Source organism: Fukomys damarensis, unplaced genomic scaffold (assembly GCF_012274545.1).
Source record: "Fukomys damarensis isolate Sample0158 unplaced genomic scaffold, DMR_v1.0_HiC HiC_scaffold_22, whole genome shotgun sequence".
NCBI classification, from domain to species: Eukaryota; Metazoa; Chordata; class Mammalia; order Rodentia; family Bathyergidae; genus Fukomys; species Fukomys damarensis.
Window position 1 is genome coordinate 14,514,107 of NW_022900934.1, and position 21,263 is coordinate 14,535,369.

At 41.2% G+C, this 21,263-nt stretch overlaps 1 pseudogene; it reads left to right on the forward strand.

The window, feature by feature from the left end:
- The first annotated feature begins 16,834 nt into the window (after nucleotides 1-16,834).
- On the forward strand, nucleotides 16,835-20,856 carry LOC104867208 (annotated as a pseudogene).
- The last annotated feature ends 407 nt before the right edge of the window (nucleotides 20,857-21,263 follow it).

A 21,263-nucleotide genomic window follows, 5' to 3' on the forward strand; every position in this document is an offset into this window, starting at 1 on the left:
ACTGACACCATGGAAGCTGCATTCCAGGACTCAAGGAGGGCAGTTGCTCAAGTACAAGCCTTTTGAGTTGTTGACCCTACTCTGCCTTTCACCCTAACAGTGTACAGGGATCGAGTTGATTTTGGCTGGGGAAATGGAAGCATCCTATTGGCTTTTGGTCACAGTTGTGGAAAGGAGCTGAAAGCAGGTACTCCCCGACTGAGGAGTAGTTGGCAGTGGCATATGCTGCTCTGAACAACTGAGAAGGAATCACGGGGCAGCAGACTGTGGAAGCACAAACTAAGTAGCTAAGAGAAGGCTGGGTATGCATGTGGATGTCTTATCCCAGGAGTGGTGTGGCCCCGGCCCCCACACTGGCATGATGGGGAAGAACATATCCACAGTAGAGAGCCTCTTTTTCAGCCAGCTATGTAGCAGCCAAACTGGCAGCGATGCTGGGACCCATGATATACACGACCCTAGAAACTGTTCAGGATAATGAACATCCCCATGTGGAAGGGAAGGAGAGATCCCCAGCTGAACCCTGGTATACTGATGGCTCTAGTGTTGGCATAATCCCACAGTGGGTGGTTGTCACTGTTCAGCCCAACAGAGAGACACTCTGCTTGAAGTTGAGTCTTCAGACTCACAATGAGTAAGAACCTTATGATGTTTTGCTTTCCTTCCTCTCTTTCTCTTAGGGGAACTCCAATTTCCTTCTTGTGCCTGCCCTCTTCCTTCATATATCCAAGAATTCAAACTGTTTGGCTTTTCTGGTCCTGGTCAACTGAAAGAGGTACAGAGTTAAAAAAGTAGAGTGCTAGTCTAGCATTTCCCCATAAGGAGTAGAGTATTATAGACTCCTAAGTAAGGTAGAAATATTATAGACAGAGCTAGGCCCTTAAGAGAGACAGCACAGATGAGAAAACATTACAACTGTGGCTAGAGGGGCATTCATCAAAGGCCAGGCCTCAAGATAAAGACAGACACAGGCTGACCCCACCCTTTGTCTTGCATCACCAGACAAGGGAATATCTAATCGTCCTGGGGAATGCTAATACCGAATCAACTGTTCTTAAGTGCATGACTCAGAATTTTGATAAAGGTTTTGTGGGGGACTATGAGATAAAACTGCAACTAAAGGTGCTTAAAAACTTTTTGAGTTATCATGGTCTGAGCTAAACTAGACTTGCCCCCCCCGGGGGGGTCTCTAGACAAAAGGAAAGTTATCTGCCTTTGTTTTGTTTACCTGAGACTTTGACAACTTGGAACCTTGTGTGCTCTAGGAGCTGCTCAAGCTTTTGCTCCGCAATAATCAGCTGCTAATGAGAACTGTTTAGTTCTGGTCTTAGAACACCTGCTTACCAAATCTGTTGTTTTTCCCTTGGTAAACTTGCCTCTCAGAAAATGTGACATCAATGCAGTCAAATCCCAGTGTTTCCCCTTTGGAGGAGGTCGACCTATCCCCCGCCTCACTTGAGTTGCTAAGAAGGTAAACAGAATTGTTTAGCTTTACTGAACTGGAGGGTCCAAATGGGAAAGCATGGTCAGTCTCAGAGAAAATGGAACAGGGCTGGCACTCAGATTAGAAAGAACTAAAATGAGAAGATAGATCTTTGATAGATTAAAAGCAGGTAGAAAAGCTCTGATAAACATACAATAGAGAAAAAAAACTGCAAGCCAGAGAAACTGCAATTGTGTTTTACCAGACATCAAGAGATTTTTACAAGAAAAGTCAAGTTAGAAATTTTAACTATTTGATAAATGTATCTTTGTTTCCATTTGAATTATGTTTAATTGGTGTGCTAAAAAACCTTCTTGTGCATGGCAAATTCTTGAGTTACGAATATAGGGTTAACTTGCTCCTTTCTGTACTTTGTTGATAAAAACTCAAAGTTAATACTGTTCTATAGATAACCAGTCAAATTTTAAGATGCAACAATCTGAGAACAGAAAAAAAGAACACTAAGATTTTAACAGCTTAAGTTTGTTATAGAAGGTTAATAGTAAATGAGACAGAGGGAGATAATTAGGAAAACTATGGGTAAAAGAGATATACTTTTGATATGAAAGGATTTTATATGTTTGTCTTGTTAAAAAGAGATAAAGAAAGACATACAAGACCAGAAGGCTTAAGTATGTAGAGAAGGTGTATGGAAATGATTTATGTATGTTTGCTTGTTGGGTTCAAATTTGTTACAGAAGGTTTACTTTTACAATAACAGATCTTTCATTCCTTTTGATTCTAATTCTACGAGAGATCTGTTAACTGACCTGCAAAAGCTTTGACTAGTCGTAACTAAGAGATTTTATAATTCAATTGGCCAAATACATTTGAGTGTATTATAGTTTCACAAATTGTTGTACAAGTTTGTGTCTGTCCAATTGTTTGAAAAGTGTTTGTCCAATTATATTTTGATTGAAATGACATCAAGGATACTAATTTGTTAATTTCTATAACCTGGTTTTATAAGTTAAAATCCTGTCAAGATAATTAAATATAAACTCTTAGGTCTGGATAGACTCCTGTTAATGGTAAAAAGGACAGCTGCTCAGAAAATTTTATTCTGGTCTTTATTCACTAATGGCCTTTCTGAGAAGATATACCCCCAATAAACATGGCTAAATATGTTGTTATAGAATGTTTACATTGGCTGTCATCAAAGGGTTAGATTCTAAATATGTTATTGTGATATGTTTGTAGTGGTCATTTTCAAAATATGATTTCTGTGGAAAAAGTGAATTGTTCAGTTTCCCCATGCCTTTTAGAACTATTGAATAATAGGCTACTTTTTGCCCTTGGAACCTGGCCCCCTGACCACAACTGCCTCAGGGTCACTGATGAATTGTTCTCCAGTCATACAGATCTGCAGAAAGACCCACTGCCTGAGGCTGATTTCATCCTGTTCAAGAATGAGAGCAGCTTCATGGGAAATGGGGTACGTTATGCTAGCTATGAAGAGATGACTCAAAATGAAGTGGTCCAAGCAGGACCTCTCCCCACTGGACAGTCAATTCAATGAGCAGAACTGTGGGCACTCATACAGGCTCTCTGATGGGCAAAAGAAAAGAGGGTAAATGTTTATATAGATTCCTGTTTGCCACTTGGTATATCTATGGCACGGTCTATACAAGTGTGGTCTTCTCACAGCAGAGGGTAAACTCATTAAAAATAAACAGGATATAATATAGTTATTTGAGGCAATGTGGAAATCTGACAAAGTAGCTATAATAATTCAAGAAAGAAAAGATGCAATATCGAATGGCAATGCTAAGGTAGACATATAAGCCAAAAGGGCCACTAAACAGAAACTTTAGATGGTTATACCCACCCCCTGTAAAGGTTATAAATATGTGTTAGTATGGGTTTGTACTTTTCTGGATGGCCTGAGGCCTTCCCTATAAAAACAAAGAGGGCTTCAGAGATATGCAAGATTTTATTAAAAATTCCGAGGTTTGGTCTGCCTCTCTCCATAGGCAGTGACAATGGGCCAGCATTTGTAACAGAGGTTGTACAAGATCTAGCTAAACTGTTATACTGCTTATCGACCTCAGAGTTCTTGTAAGGTTAAAAAAAAATGATGAATTGTAAGGTAAATATTGTCAGATAACACCAGGTTATGAGTTGATCGGCTCCCTTTGGCCTTCTTTAAAATAAGAGCCCAAGTCATACTGGGTTCTCCCCATATGAGGTCTTGTTTGGAAGGCCATCCTGTATCTGGAGAGACTTTATAAAAATTCCACAGACTCCAACTCCAGGAGACAACGCACTCAAAGCCCTGCTCTCACCACACCGGAAGCTGGTGAGTCTACGCACAGCTGAAGAATGAGAACTACAATCAAGATATGGACTCTTAATTTGTGTCAAACTGTTATGAGCTATTATGCTTTTGAATTAAGAGTTTATGAGCCTACAGATGATAAAAATATGTGACCTTTATGTGCTCTGGGGATCCTAATCCCCAACTTATCTGTCTAAAAAGATTCCTTTACGAATTGCTATGACCCCTTAACTAAAAATTTAAGTAAAATGATGAATCACGGATTTGATTCTACCTAAAACCAGTGGGGAATGTGGGACTGCATAACTTTATAATCTTAAATCCTAGCCTCAACTGTGATTAATGTAAATTAACAGGTGAACATTTAGTAGTTCTGGGTAAATAGATAAAGATTGCTTCACTCCTTGTCTGCTTGGAAGGAATGTTTTGAAAACCTTGGGACATTCTGTAAGCATCTTGAGTATAGACCCCCACCCCGCCTATCCCCTTATAAAAAGGACCTCAGCCCCTGAGCTGGTGCCTCTCGGACCTACTTGGCTCTGGGAGTGCCATCTGGCCAGACTAATTAAAGGTCTGTCTTCCAACTAAAAAAAAAAAAAAAAAGATAAAGACAGACAGACCAGGCCTACAAGTCCTCCTGAGGTATAAGCAATATACTATAATTGTTATCGCCGAGTCCAATAAAGTCTAGATAGACATCCGTAGGTGACCAGGACCTCCTGATTTCATCTCTTCCCAAAAGGTTCCTTGTTCTTTCCATGTACGCTTGCTGCATGACCTGCTTCCCCATTGGATCATTGTTACCCAAGTGGCTATACTTGTAATCTTATTGGTTGAAGGTATAATTTTGACCCACATTGTACCCACCGCATGATTTTCTCTATAAAACTTCCTTTGAGAAGTGGGCTCGTTGGCAACCCACTTTTGAGTACCCTCCTGTCTCTCAGGAGCTATCTCTCTCAATAAGTATTTCCAATTCTTAACCTCTGTTATTCCTTAGAATTCATTCTTTGATTTTGGAGAACATGAACTCAGCCTGGATGTTCATCTAGCAGGTTGGGAGTGTCAGGCTTGCTCTGGCCATGACCTGTGTAATAAATATGTTGTTTAATTCCAAGATACACTTTCAGCAGATTCAAAAAACCACATCCCTCAGCAAAAACATGCCACTCCTTCTGGTGGCTAAAAACTAGACACAGGCTATACCATCTCCACTCAGATAAAGGCTGTGCCACACCTGAGCAGACTGAACACAGAACAGGATATTATAGAAAAGAGATAAGACTACAAAGTACAGCACAACATCTTCCCAGTGCCATTACCTGATAAATCCACACAACGGCCTTGACTGCTGCTGCACAGACCCCAACCACAAATATTTGCTCATGTCAGACTCCTTCCCAATCCCCTATAAAACTCTCTTCCTGTTCTTTGTTCACCACTGATGGCCTTGTCACCCTGACACACAGGTGACTAAAGTCTGTGTCTCTTTGCCTTCCACTAGCCTGATCAGGTGGACTCATTCCTCTGCAATTTGTCACAGGGAGTTACATTTATTCCCCCTATATCAGGGAAATAGAAAGAAAAACCAATGGTCTTGAGCAGTTTCAAGTGCAGTTTTGTGCTGGCAGAGTGGGAGAGGCACCAGTAAAGGTGGTTAGAGGCAATTATATTCTCTTGGGTCTTTGAGTTGATCTGTAAGTAGCTCTTCCTGGGGTTATTTTTCTAATATTGGTTCTCTCTCTCTCTCCATTCTGCTTGGTTTTATTTTTATTGTAATTACTATGGCCTCATGTTTAAGTCCCTATTTAAAAGGATTTGTTTTGGCCAGGCATGGTAACTCATGTCTGTAATCTCAACACTTGGGAGGCTGAGGCAGGAGAATCCTTGTGAGTTCAAGGGCAGCTCAAACTACATAGTGAATTCTGCAGGGGATTTTAGTATTGATCATGCCCAAAGCAGGCTGTGAAGGGCCAGGGATCTCAAGGTCCTGAGTTTGATCCCTGGTAACAAACAACAACAACAAAAAAAAAACAAACAAAGCAGGCTGTGAAAAGCTAACCCAATTGACTTGTTCTGAGAAGTGAGTCTGGCTGAAGCTTATGTGCTGAGGTCAGAATAACACATCCAAATCCTGTTCCCACAACTAAGGCCTTATTAGAAGGACAATGTTCTAATTACAACCATATAGTTTGTCTACTCTGTTCCTAATTTGAGAATGCTTTGTCTTGTCCTTCAGGAGCCTTCTTTACATTAATTTCCATAGAAACCACACATAGCTTGCCTTGACCCCAGTTGATTGCCAATAAAAGTCAATGCCTGGGATTGGCCAGTAGCTTTGTCAGTTGCACCAGCATTGGTTGTCCTGTAACCCCGTTTTCTCTCTCTTAGTTCTGTCTTTTAAGTTTTTTTCCCTCAGGCCTGCTTCATATACTGGACAGGGGACTGGATCCTAACTGCTGGGGTCTCTGGTAATTGATGCCCAATGTGGGACCTTGAACCAGAAGCTATCACCTGCTCAATGAGGCTACTCAGAATAAAATGGAATAAAAAGAAAAAGAAAAAAAAAAAAGAATTGACAACCCAATGCACCTTGCATCAAGATCAAGGACAAGCACAAAAACCTGGTAAAAGATGTAGGCACTTTAGATGGTAGAGGGTAGTGACAGTATTAAAGATAGTCAGCTGGGACTAAACACAGGATAACTCTCTTTCGGCCCAAGCTGGCCTGCGGTGGTGAAATAAATAGTTAAATATACAAATTCATTTTTGGCCCAAGCTGGCCTGCAGTGTTGAAATAAATGCTGCAAATATAGTTAAATATTTTTCACAAACAAAAGCTTTAGATATGGAATTTAAGGAGTATGTCAAAAATAACATCCAGGCAGCTCAACAACAACAAAAAAAGTTATCCCCCTTGAGACTTTAACTGAGAGCTTGACAACCTGGAGCCTTGTGCACTCTGTTTTGTGGCCCAAACAACTGAGCCTGGGAGCTGCTCAAGCTTCTGCTCTGAGGCAATTGGCTGCCGGTGAGAACTGTTTAGTTTCAATTTTCAAACAACTGCTTGCCGAATCTGCTGTCTTACAGAGGGCACCTCTCCCAGAAAATGTGCATCATTACAGGCAAACCCCAGTGCTTCCCTCTGAAGGAGGTTGAGCTGCCTCCTCCTCCACTTGAGTTTCTAAGATCACAGGGTATCTGTGGATGGGGGCGGGGGACAAAAGCATGAGGAGAACTTCTGGGCTTTAGTTCCTGGGAAGTGCAGGTGGGGCATCGTGGTCAGACTCAAAAAAAGTCAAAACCCACACTTAGATGGGCAAAGAACTGTAATGAGAAAATAAGTAAATGAAATGAAAACAGCTAGGAAAGCTCTTAAAAGCATAGAGAGAAACAGTGAAGAAAAAACTCTTGGCTTTAAAAAGCCCCAAGACCAGCACTGAGTTATCAGCCAGATGCTGCCTTTAAAGTCTGGAATCTAAAACAAAGCCAAAGAAACAGCAACCGTGCTCTAACAGACATAAAGAGATTTTTACAAGAGAAATCAAATTACAAATTTTAGCGAATTTATAAATTAGCTAAATAAATTTATCTTTGTTCCAATTTGTTATTTTTAATTGGTTTTCTTAAAACATTTCTTGTGCTTTGCAAATTCTTGAAATGTAATTAAAGGGTTAACTTGCTCTTTTCTGTATTTTGTTTGTTGATGAAGAACTCAAGGTTGCTACTGTTCTATTGGCAGTCAAAATTTAAAATGTAACAATCTGAGAACAGGGAAAAAAAGAGACTAAAAACAGCTGAAGACAAGTTTGTTATAGGTTTATAGTAAGTGAGTTGGAGGAAAAATATTAAGGAGGCTAAGTAAAAGAGATGTACTTTTGATATGAAAGGATTTTGAATGTTTGTCTTGTTAGAAAGATAAAGAGAGATAAGTAACAAGACTAGAAATGATCTAGGTATGTCAAAGGTGTGTAGAAGAGTCTTATCAAGGAAATATGTAAGTTTGCTTGTTGGTTTCAAGTTTGTTATAAAAGTTTTACATTGGGCCAGGGATTTGGCTCAGTGGTTCTGCCACCTGCCTTGCAAGTGCAAGAACCTGAGTTCAATCCCCAGTACCAAAAAAACCAAAGATTTGCATTTACAGGCATAAAGAGTTTTCATACCTTCTGATTCTAATTCTACAAGAGATCTCTGTTAATTGATCTACAAAAAATTTTGACTAATCTTATTTACAATTATGTACCCAAAAAATATATGTAGATATTATAATTCAATTAGGTGAAATATATTTTCATGTACTCTCATTTTATAAATTGTCTTATGTTATCTTGTCTATTTATCTGTTCAAACATATAGTTGTTTTGTTTGAACTCAACAATTGTTTTCCTTTTTTTGCCTTTCAAAAATATTTTTAGAAAGATATTTGCCTATAATTTAAATTGATGTATAGATAAAAATTATTAAAGTTAAAGGCATGCATATATTTTTCCTCAGGTTTCTATCAGATCAAAATGATGTAATGCATATGGTTGTCTAAATAAAATCATTCCAAAACATTAACTGGCTAAAATGTATTAATTATTATAATCTTGTTTTTTATAGATTATTAAATAAGCTTTTTCAAGGTAATTAGTGGAGACCCTTAGATGTGGGGGGCTGCTAAATGGGACTTCTCTTGGTGAACAAAGGAGGAGCCATATGGAAATATTTTCAAGCCTTTTCTCACTAGGGGATGTCAACAGTTTCCATGGCCTTACAACAGACTGAACCTGATAGTTTTCATAGACCTATAAGAGACTGACCTCAATAAATACTACTTACACATGTTACTATAATAAGTTTAAATTGGTTATCATCATAGGGTTAAGTTTTAAATACATTATTGTGATATGTTTACACTGGTCATCTTAAAAAGATTAAATTTTCTGTGAGAAAAACAACAAGGTTTTATTAAAAAGGTACTTTTGGTACCAAACTAAAGGACATAAAGTTTCATATTATTGTGATAATTATTATTGTTAATTTTCTAGTATACTAAATGTATTCATGCTTTCTGACTATACAGGTTTTCTAATCTATTGTTTATGGTAATAACCTCCTTTTGATTCAGACATTTGCCTTTCTCTTACACTCCTACTACTTATGATAACAGCTGCATTTACAGTCTGATATACTTGCTTTACATGGCATCCTATCAAAAAAATAACAATTTGGGTAAGAATTTTTTGAGATTTTGTGGAGGGATGTGTGCATTTAACAATGGCTATTTTATACTAAGATGGACATTTAAGTATGTTGCAAAGATAATGTCATCATGATTGCCCTGCTAAAATATTATGTGTGGCTCTTGATTTGAAGCTTTAGTTCTGTTAATATTTTACAGGAATTCACTACTAGAACAACCATGATTGATAACAATAACAGTCCTCTAATTATATCTTATATTTTGAAGTTCATGATATCCAGATAAAATTATAATTAAATTCATTGCTCCCACTGCAATGCTAGTGTTATTGATCTTCTCTTCCAAGTGTTCAACAACTGAAGTTTGTAGCCCAGAACTAGAAAGGTAACTGGGCTAAGAAGACAGCCAATATTTTGGCCCTGGCCTTTCAAGGCCTACAACAACTCAGGTCATGAGAGAACCTTTTCTTCAAGACCCTACAATTTTGGTAAGTCACCCAACATCCTGAGCAGGGAGATTATTGGACACCAGAACAAGATAAGAATCTACAAATGTAAAGTGTGCCAAAGGAGTGTCACTTAAAGGAAAAAAAATCTCTCATACTTTCCCAGAAAGCAACATGGTCAAGCAAGGCCATGACATGGCTGACACTGACAGGAGATAAAAAGCTCTATACAGGGTTCAAAGTAGTGCCTGTGGAAACTTAATTGACCCTGGATGATAGCACGAGGTTAGCTCTTATCAATGTAGGTCTCACCTTAACTTGGTCTTGAACACACCATAGAAAAGTATAGCCCAAATATATAAAGTCAAAAACATAATAATATGGCTAAGGATTTAGCTCAGTGTTTCCGCAGCCTGCCTTGCAAATGCAATGACCCAAGTTTGATCCCTGGTACAAAATAATAATAATAATAATAATAAATAATAACAACAACAAAGCTAGATAAAAGAAGGGGCTCCAATTGCTGACCCGCTGACCCCTTATGGCATTTTCTAACTACACTGTGGGTCACCGTTGTTATGGGTCATTAGAAAAAAATATGAAAATTTATAGACCTCAACAAGTTTTTAAATGTTTTAGCTAAAATTGGTTTTTTTAATTATTAAACATTTAATCTTTTTAAGTTAAAAGAAAAATTATGACCAAATGTCAGATTTATCAATAACCTCCATTACTAAAAGGGTCTAAGAGCCAGCAGGTTACAATCACTATTTTAGTCCTTTAAAAACAGTTTCTGAACATGATTCTTTCCCCAACTGATTTTTTTTTGAGTATTTATACTTTGATTATATATTCTTTTAAACATTTGTTTATTCTTGCCTATAGGCTGCCCAACTCCAAGTGATCATATAGATAAAATCAACAATAAATGTCCTGGATTTTTTTTTTTTACCAAAACCCACCAGATTGACTTCATATTGAGAGTTTATCATTGCCAAATTATGGCATGATTTTTATTTAAGGCCTATTAAATCAGCTCCGAAGAGAGCCCTGACCCTTCTCAGCTCAAAACAGTTGGATTGAAACTACACCCTTTCTTCCCTAACCACAGTTGGAGATGCTCTTTATAGAGGAAATTATGATAGACAGCTAAGTCAGTTAGACACGTTATAGGTCTTTGTTGCATAGGTCCATTGGATAACTCACAGGACAAGCCATTGTTGGGCATACTCACCTTTCTCTAAGGACACACTCACATAAACAGAAAAGGGGGGTTACAGCTACCTCCACAAACTCAATTAAATCTTGTTACTTTCACTTCCAATTTTTAGATCCACTTATGGAAAGTAAATATATACAAAGATAGATCTATAGACATGTCCTAGACATTAGTGTTGTCAAAGTATGTCCTAACTAGAAAAGGTAAATGGCTCAATACAATTAATGATATAAGATCCAGGGTATGCTTATTCTGCAACAGAAAATAAAAAGATGCTGTGGCCATCATCCCAAAATGTACCACCGTGGACCAAGATGATAGATTCACTGTAAGCAGTGCGATGTGACACCCTGCTGAGAGCCATGCAAAGGCTGCATGTGAGCAACTCCCCTCACCTGCAACCGCCCTTGGGCCTGCAAAGATCACCAGATCTGATGCACCACCTGTTGATGAGGCCCAGGAGCAATAAGGCCCCAAAGACAATCACAGATAACCCTGATGCAGCTGCTATTTCTAAACAGAGAAGGAAGAGATGCAGGAGGCTGTAATATTGATTACGCCCAAAGCACACTTTGAAGAGTGAACGCCACAATTGACTTGTTTTGAGAAGTGAGTCTGGCTGAAGCTTATGTGCTGAGGTCAGAGTAACTTGTATCCAAATCCTGTTGCCACAATTAGAAGGGCAATGTTCTAATTACAACCATATATTTTGTCTGTTATGTTCCTAATTTGAGAATGCTTTTCTTGTCCTTTAGGAGCCTTCTTTACATTAATTTCCATAGAAACAGCACATAGCTTGCCTTGACCCCAGTTGATTGCCAATAAAAGTCAGTGCCTGGGACCAGCCAGCACCTTTGTTGGTTGCAGCAGCATTGGTCATCCTGGCACCCCGTTTTCTCTCTCTTAATTCTGTCTTTTAGTGTCCCCCCCCCACCTCAGCCCTGCTTCGTGTACTGGACAGGGGAATCCGGTAAATTCAAGGCCAGCTTAAACTACATAGTGAGACCCCGTCTCTAAATAAATAAATGTTTTTAAAAATATATGTATAACCTGCAGTTGTTATTGTGAAGCTCTCCTTTTATCATCCAATATATATCCTATTTGTGGCATGATCTAGCAAAAATGCAGGGGAGTTGGGGACAGAGAAGACTAGGGAGAGATGAGGTTCCTATACAAAGACACGACTTTTTAAAAGCCACATCCTGCATGGGTTGCTAGATGTGGTCATTTAAATCATGTTTTTGTCTGATGTTTAAGCCTAGAGACACATCCTAGTCCCTTATTCTTAGACTGCCATCTACTGTCAAGTAGAAAGAAATCATCTGTTAAAGTGCCATTTGTCAGCCAAAGGTGCCAAGAGCCACATAGGATACATCTAAGAAAACTGGAAAGGTCTTTGGGATCTCTCGGGGATGAGCACTTACTGCCCCTCTTTAGACAGACATGCTGTGATGTTAAATAGTTTTGTCCAGCTATTCAAGTAGCCCAGATCCAGATTCTTTGTCCAGAAAATGGGTTGTGGTCATGGGAGATCCAAAGGTTCAACAGGAAATGGCATTGGTGCCCATACAAAGCCAGATACATCCAACCCCCAAGGAGTCCAGCTTTATCAACGGATGTCCTGATGATATGATGATATTTGGAAAAGTTTAGAGGATGCCCTGTAATATTTCCATGAGGAAATTTACACAGGGAAAGGCCCTGTAAGGCTTCCCTGACCAAAGCCCAACGAGTTCAGGCCTAATGGGCCTTTCCTTGGGGCTGAAAGGCTTTGGAAATACCCAGAGATGCCCTGTACGGTCTCCACAAACCTGCCAGGGGTTGACTGGAGGATAGGCCTGTTAGGTTCCCACAACTTGTCCCACCCACAAAACCCATGTTGGGGTATGCCTCATCCATCCCAGCTAACTCCCTGTTTAAATGCCTCACCAAATAGTTATCTGATAAAAACACCACTAAGAATCTCAATTTTCAGAGATTGAAAGAGGATATAAGAAAATGGAAAGATATCCCCTGTTCCTGGGTAGGAAGAATCAACATAGTGAAAATGGCCATACTACCAAAACTGCTATACAGATTCAATGCAATCCCGATTGAAATTCCAATCACAGTATATTTCACAGAACTAGAAAAAAAGAATCCAGAAATTCATTTGGGACCAGAAGAGACCTCAAATAGCAAAAGCCATCCTAAGCAACAGAGATATGGCAGTGGGTATAACAATTCCCAATTTGAAACTATACTACAAAGCCACTGTGATAAAAATAGCATGGTACTGGCAAAGAAACAGACTTGAGGATCAGTGGAATAGATTGGAAGATACAAAAACAACTCCAGATGTACTCAGCTACCTCATCTTTGACAAAGGAGCTAACCATCCTCACTGGAGGAAAGCTAGCCTCTTTAATAAATGGTGTTGAAAAACTGGATTTCAACCTGCCAAAGATTAAAACTAGACCATTATCTTTCACCATGCACTAAACTAAAATAAAAGTGGATTAAAGATCTAAATATTAAAACAGAAACACTAAACTTGCTGGAAGATAAGTTAGGCAGAACTCTGGAAGACATTGGCATAGGAAAAGACTTTATGAACAAATCCTCAGTAGCATGGGAACTAGCAGAAATAATCAACAACTGTGATCTCATCTTATTAAAAACCTTCTGCCCTGCAAAAGAAACCATCAACAGAACTAAAAGACAACGTACAATGTGGGAAAAAAAATTTACCAGCTGCTCCTCAGACAAAGGATTATTATCTATCATATATAAAGAACTCAAAGCAATCAGCCCCCCCAAATATAAAGACCCAATTCAAAAATGGGCATCTGAAATGAACAGATATTTCTCAGACAAAGAAGTAAAAGCATCAAGTAAATATATGAAAAAATGTTCTACATCACTAGTCATTCGAGAGATGCAGATGAAAACAACACTGAGATTCCACCTCACCCCACAAAGAATGGCTGCTATGAAGAAATCAAACACTAACAAATGTTGGCAGGGTTGTGGGGAGAAAGGAATCCTTCTCCATCGTTGGTGGGAGTGCAGACTGGTGCAACCACTATGGAAATCAATATGGAGATACCTCAAAGAGCTGGGTTTAGAGGTTCCATTTGACTCAGCCATCCCTCTGCTAGGTATCTTTCCAAAAGAATTAAAAGAATCATATCACAGTGATATATGCACACCTATATTTATAGCAGCACAGTTTGTAATAGCTAAAACTTGGAAACAGCCCAATTGCCCATCAATTGGAGACTGGATAAAGATGTGGTTTTTCTATAAAATGGAATACTACTCAGCCACAAAGAATGAGAAATTAGAGTCATTCATAGGAAAGTGGATACATATTGAGGATACACTCCTAAGTGAAATAATAAGTCACACATGTATAAATACTGAAGGTGTGAAAAACTATAATGGTACATAAGATCCTAATGATATAATTGACAATGTGAAATAGGAAGAAAAGGGCTAGGGGTGTAGGGGAAGTGGGAAGGGTAGGGGAAAGGAAATAAGGGAAAAGGAAAAACACATGAGAAAATGAAAAAATGGAAATAAAGTATGTGTAAATAGGGAAGGGAGGAGGGGGTGAAGGGAGGGCAGGGGTAAGGGGCAAAAATGGGACCCAAGACCTGTCATATAAAGGTACAAGATCCCAATGATGAATGTAACTGTACTGTATACTTAAAATGTACCAATAAACTCAATGAGAAAAACAATCTCAATTTTCTAGCAGAAAAAGGTTACAAGTTACAATTGTGCCAACACCATTCCCTGCTCAGTTTTAGTTATCTCCACCTGTCCCATTCCCCTTTTAGGTTGCGACATCTTAGCTAAGCTGTCAGGCACTCTGACCTTCCCTGGGACACAGCCAGCACTTACAGCTGTTCTAGTCTCTCCTTCCCTGCCTCCCCCTGAGGCTCCTATCTTCTCCCCTCACCTCAACCCCAGAGTCTGTGACACTTCTGCCCCATCTCTGGCTTCATCCCAGCAACGTCTTACCGTCACTCTCATATCAAGCCACCCTACCCTACCCAACGAAGACATCCCATCTCAAGGGGATTAAAAGCTATTTTCTCTTGCCTGTTGCAAGCACAGTTTATTAATTCCTGTCAATTTCCCTTATAATATCCTCATTCTCCCAGTCAAATGGATCTTATAGGCTGGTACAAGATCTCCTCACCATTAATCAGACTGTTTTCCTCAAACAGCCAGTGGTACCAAACTCCTGTACATTTCACTAGTCCGCTACACCCCTCCTCACAGCCTCTCTTTGCCTTCTCTTGGAGAGATTCTGACACTCATCAGTCCCAACAGCTGACCTGGCCTGTCTTGCCCCAGGGCTTCCCGAATAGTCCCTACTATTTTGGTGGGGCCCTTGTGCATGATTTATCCTTTCATCCCTCCTTCTCTCACCTCATACAGTATGTAGATGAACTCCTCCTCAGCCCTCCTATAAGTTGTTCCATAAAGACAGCCTCTTATTATTACAGCACCTAGACTCCAAGAGATATTATGTCTCCCCTCTAACCCATCTGTCACCTATCTGGGCATTGTTCTCCACAAACATACCTGAGCCCTATCTCCAGATTGCGTCCACTTGATTTCCCAGATTCTAGCTCCTCCTACCAAACAACAGCTCCGGTCCTTCCTCGGCATACTAGGATATTTCTGCCTCTGGGTCCCAATCTGACAAAGGGACATCCTCAGATCACAAAGCCTTCCCTCACTTCCCTTTCACACTTTAAAAGAGCCCTTGCTTTGGCCCTCCCAGACCTCATCCAACCTTTCAGCCTTTAGACAGCATAATGTAAGGGATGTGCAATAGGGATTCTGACACAAGGTCCCAGCCCATGGCAGATCATGTTTCTGTCCCAGCAGCTTGACCCCACTGTCACAGGCTGCCCACGATGCCACTGCAGCACTGCTACTCCCAGAGACTTTCAAAATCACTAGACACGCTCCACTCACCCTTCAGTCTTCCCACAGCCTGCAGGGACGGTGTCTTCATCCCACACTTTCATCTCACGCTTTCTCTCTGCCCCTGGCCTTACTCAACTTCATGCACTTTATATGGGGACTCCCATGGTTACAATAACCCTGAGCCCCAATTTTAATCCAGCTGTTCACTTTATCAACCCACCGCCCCTTTCTAAAAAGCCTGAATCACATGACTCCATGTCTCTGATATACCTAGCAATCTCTCTTTTTCCTCACATTTCCACCTTCCCCTTTCCCAACTCTAATTACACCTGGATTATAGATGGGAGTTCATACAAGCCCACTCCAAACTCCCCTGCCAGGGCAGGATATGGTATTGTTTCCCAAGACTCTATTATAGAAGCTGCAGTTCTCCCCCTATTCATTAACTCTCAACAGGCTGAACTAACTGCTCTGACCCATGCTCCTACACTAGCCGAAGGTTTACAAACAAGTTAACATCTATACAGACTCAAAGTATTCATTTCATGTATTACACCATTGCGCTGCACTCTGAGCAGAAAAAGTGTTCCTAACCTTCCAAGGGTCTTCAATCACTAAAGCTCTTCTTCAGGCTGCTCTCCTACCTGCCCTGGCTGCTATGCTCCACTACAGGGGACACCAGAGACTTTCAGACCCCATAGCTACTGGGAATGCCTTTGCAGATAAAACCCCAAAGGAAACTGCTAATCTCTCCCTCTAGGCCCACAAGGGTCAATATTTTTCCCTTTCTAGCTTCACTCCTATTCTCCTTCTGAGGGCCAGCACTAGCAAGGACCTCCCCACCAAGGATGAATGGTTCCTAAACTAGGGAAAATTCCTCCTCTCCTCACAGGCTCATGACAACCTTCCGTTCTTTCTTCCCTTCATGACAATTTTCCCACGGGCTACAAACCCCTAATCCATCTACTTGAGTCTCTTATCTGTTTTCCCTCCAGAAGACCCTCCTCAAAACTATCAGCCATCAATGTTCTGTTTGCCAGGTAACCACACCTCAGGGCACCCAAGGCCCCCTCTTTTCCCTGCACATCAAGCATGATGTTTTTTCCCTACTCAGGACTGGCAGATTGATTTCACTCACGTGCCACGAGTGCCAAAGTTTAGATATCTCCTGGGCTGGGTCTATACCTTCATGGGGTGGATAGAGGCCTTTCCGACAAGCTCAGAAAAAGCCTCATAACTCCCTCCTACCTGATATCATCTCCTGTTTGGCCTTCCCACCTCTATTCAATCAGACAATGGCCCAGATTTCATTAGCCAAATTACCCAACGGGTGTCTACATCACTGGGTATACAATAGAAACTTCATACCCCCTATTGGCCTCAGTCATCCGGGAAGGTAAAACAAGCTAATGGCCTCATTAAGGCCCACCTTACTAGGATTACACTCCCCCTAAAGATTGGGTTTCCTTGTTTCTCATTGCTCTCCTTTGCATCAGAGCCGTGCCCAGAGAAACTACAGGGTACAGTCCACTTGAGCTTTTATATGGCCACACCTTTTTACTTGCTCAGCTCAGAACCTAACCCCAATGGAGACTACACCTGTCCTACAAGTCTGAAAGGATATAAGATGTGCTGCTAGCCTTCTCCTTTTTCTCAACACCCAGCCTCATGAAGTTGACCTACCTGGCTAATAAATGAACTTTAATAATAATAATAAAACAATTTAAATCCACAGTCCCTACAGCCTAAGTAGAAAGGACCCGTTTTGGGCTATCTACAGCCCTCTGACAGCGATTGTCTCTGGGATCCACCTCAGTGGGCTCATTTTTCTAGAGTGAAGCTGTGCCCAGCTGACAACTCGCCTGACCCCTCCTGTGGAAATCACAAGCGATCCCCCCAACTTCCATCAGGCTGACCTGAAGATGCTTAACTGCCTTGCTTTTGTGCCACTTGCCATTTCACCCACCTCCTTTGTTCAGTCTGCTTTAATCTTATTTGCTCTTCCCCTCATAGGTCCACTCTTGAATCCTATCTTAACTGGATAGAAGAGCTTTTTTTAGGGCATTCTGTGTGACTTTTCTCCAGAAGATGTCAAATACTTTTCCATCCTTCTCACTCTCCTCATCCTCCTCTTGATCAAAAATCAATTAAAAAAAAAAAAAACCCTTAAACATCTCCCTGCCCCTTCCCATGCCCTTTGGCCAGGTTAGCTCTGTTGCTTACACAAGGCCCCTGGGTCACACCCCTCAGCTTCTCTCAGTTCCTCCAACACTCTGCAGTTAACCCCTTCCACGCCTCCTCAGACTTCTCTTACGGGACCACATTCAAGGTGACGACCTGGCCACTCTCAGATATGTTTTCAAGATCCTTCTTCCACGTAGGCTGTCCACACTGCCCATTTGTCACAAATAAAGCAGCCGTGAGAAACTCCACTTTCCTGCCCCCACCTTTTCTGTATAACAACAGAAAGTCAATCAGGAACATCGTGCCTCCCCTGAGACCTTCACAGACAAACAGGACAAAGCCAGCAAACAACAGGACAATCTCCCTGGAGCCAAAAAGTCCAGTGATTGTCTGCACACTGTGCTGACTGCCCTTGGACTCTGTCATAAATATTTCTTATGATCATAGCCCCCTTTTCAATACCTATGTAAGCATATTCCTTTCCCAGTTAGCTCTTAATTCTCTCTTGATGTTAGCCCATCCACCCACAAAGGAAATCTCTCCCAGCTAACTGCTGATAATTTTTCTATCCCAGTGTCAGCCCATCCACACACAGATGTAGCAGATTCAGCTTCTCCCAGCTAGCTGCTAAAATCTATCCCTGAGTTTAGTTCCTGATTTTAGTCTCTGTTCACTGGAATACATTTTTCCTTTCTGCACAAAATTTTATCTTGAATGGTTTCACGTGTGCCATTTATAACAGACCTCTAGTTTATTTTCAGAAAAGAAAATATCAACCAACCTGCTGAACCAGATAAGTTAAAAATACTGTTTCCTCTAAGCCTATTATATACCTTGTCTTGCTACTCTCTTGTTTGCTGTACTTCAGGTCCCTGCCCCAAGTTACAAGACTTCGTTGCTTTTTCCTGTTGTCTTGAGATTCTCCTGGATGACTCAGAAGCTTCCTGAACCAATTTATTTCAGTTGTCTCCACTGACTGGCAGCTCCTCTGATTTTCCTTAAAATCTCATTGTTCCCTACCCCAACCAATGATATTAAGAAATTATTATTATGTATAATTAAGTTGGCTATAATTAAAAGTTAAAGAGTTTTCTATGTTGAAAAGCCTTAAGATATTAAAATTCTCTTGGTTAACTTACAAAAATTAGACAAAGGGCCAAGGGGAAGCTGGCAGAGGAGAAGCTGCCAGCCCAGAAGTCCCATGACGGCCCTGTGTGGGGACCCCAAACCTGGACCCGAGGTGTCATGAAGCCCAGTGCCTTCCGGCTTTTGGCTTCTTCCTTACCCACTCCTCCCTCCACACATCCACAACCCCCCACCCCGTCACCCCTGCCTTGGCTTCAGGGTTGCAAAAGCAAACAGCAATTTTTAAAAAACCACATTAGGAGGACCAGGGATTTAGCTCACTGGTGCCGCTGCCTGCCGTGTAAGCGCAAAGACCCGAGTTTGATCCCCAGTACCAAACCCCCCCCAAAAAAAATGAAGAACCAAAAAATAAATAAATAAACGAAAAACACACATTAGTAAACAAAGGGTGTATGCGTACACCGGCCCCTGCTCACAGTCTCCAATTATACATATGATGTGCTAGCTTACAGCCATAAAAAGTCACGGTTTCCAGTCCCATGAGCTCTTTCGAAAATGTGTCCTTCAGTCTGCCTTTACATATTGTCATTATGATATTTTGATATACATTAAAGTATTCCTCGCATAAAAATGTGGCTTCTTATATTGGTCTGCATATAAGACTAAAATGCCAATATAAATATTCTAGCTACCAAGCATTTTTGTGGTGTAAACTGATTTTCTGTTATCTGCTTCCGCTGGGTATGTTATCTCGAGCCCATAGCTACAAAGATCTTTAGATCCATAAAGTAAAGGCCAGGGAGCGCCCTGGCCCGGGGCTGGGGCTGCAGCTGAGACCGGTGCTTTGCAGCTCACCGCCCGCAGCGTGAGTGGGGCCGGCGCACCCCGCACGCCACTGGGACCAGGGCTGTGATAGCCCGCGGTTCTGGACTGAAGTCACAGCGTCTGGCTGGCGCGAGGACAGCTGGCTGGCGACATCCACCAAGCAAGCGCTTTGCTACAAATTGCTCTCCTACAAAAAGCCCAGACCCCTCAACTACTCTCAGAAGGTGTTCTGCCGACTTGATTGGCACTGCAAGCAGTCGCTTCACACTCTGCCTTCTGCCGGACGTCTTGCTATTTACCGTACTTGTTTATGGGTCGCTATGACACCTCTCTCCAGCGACTGCATTTAGAAGCACTTACCCGTCTGCTTTTAGCAAGTCAATCCGAACAAAAAGACTACAGTGTGCCTAAACTGGGGCGTCTCAACAGCCTGGATTGTCTGATTAGTATGGACCTAGTGTTGACAAAACAGAATTTGCTACGTGTGTGGAACTATTACTATTAGAAACCGCTCCGTGGAACCTCTGCCTCCCAACAGCTGCCGGTTTCTTCGAGTTAGTCTCTCCGATGCAGCACATGAGACAGACCTTCGCGATGGCTGGCCAGTGATGTGCTTGGAAGGAAACTAGACTCTGCATGGCTAAACATGCAGATTACTTCCTGGAAGGGTCTCTATGAGATTATGCTTTTCTAAATTATGCACCTAAAATAGCATTCTAAAATATGTGTCTTCTTCGAGGATTAGTCTTCAACTTTCTCCAATGCGGCTTACAAGACTGCACCGTCCTGCTGCGTATCTGTGGGATGGTGCGGTGTATTGAATGGGTATTAGTTGCTCATGACAATGATGTGAAAGAAGCAAATAAACAGAGAGGCCAGGCGGGCCCTCACCTCAGTCAGCACAAATAGGTGCATTCCAGAACCCTCACGGCCAGTTCACTCTCGGCAGCCTCAGTGTCTCCATCAGACTCCACAGACCCCACTGCAATGCCGCCATCCTGCATCAGAGCCACCCAACTGCCGCACTCACCCATTTTACACACCGCAGATGTGTCCGGCTGGCTTCCAAACTAGTGTTCAGGGCCTTGGGCATGCGCAGACTGGTGTTGGGATGTCCCTGGCAATTCCAGTAGAAGATAAGCCCTGTCTGAGTGTTTCTCATAACCAGAGTTGTCAGATAAATGAACATTACCTTCATATTACTCCATGCTTTGAAAGATGACAGTGTGTGAAGGCAAAAACTGACCCAGACTGTTTTGTGACTTGAAGGCCTGGAGTATCCTTTTTGTAAACTTGGCTTCAGAAGAAAAAGGATTAAAAAAAAAAAAATCAGAATTCTTCAGGTACCAGCACCAAGAAGACTGAACATTCATGAAAATCTAGAAGAACCAGCAAACATTTTAGCAACGTCTTTGTCAGATCTTATTACAACAAATCCTTGTATGACAGAAATGTTCAAGCCTGACTGCTGGTCCAAACACTTTTAAAATATTCAATTCAATAGAAAATTTGGATAGATTCCAACTTGCCATTTTGAGATTTGATCTGTGGTAGGCACTGGGCCTTATGTTCACTTATATGTCAAATACTCATGTTTATCTCTGGACTTGCCAAACTGCCTTTTATTTT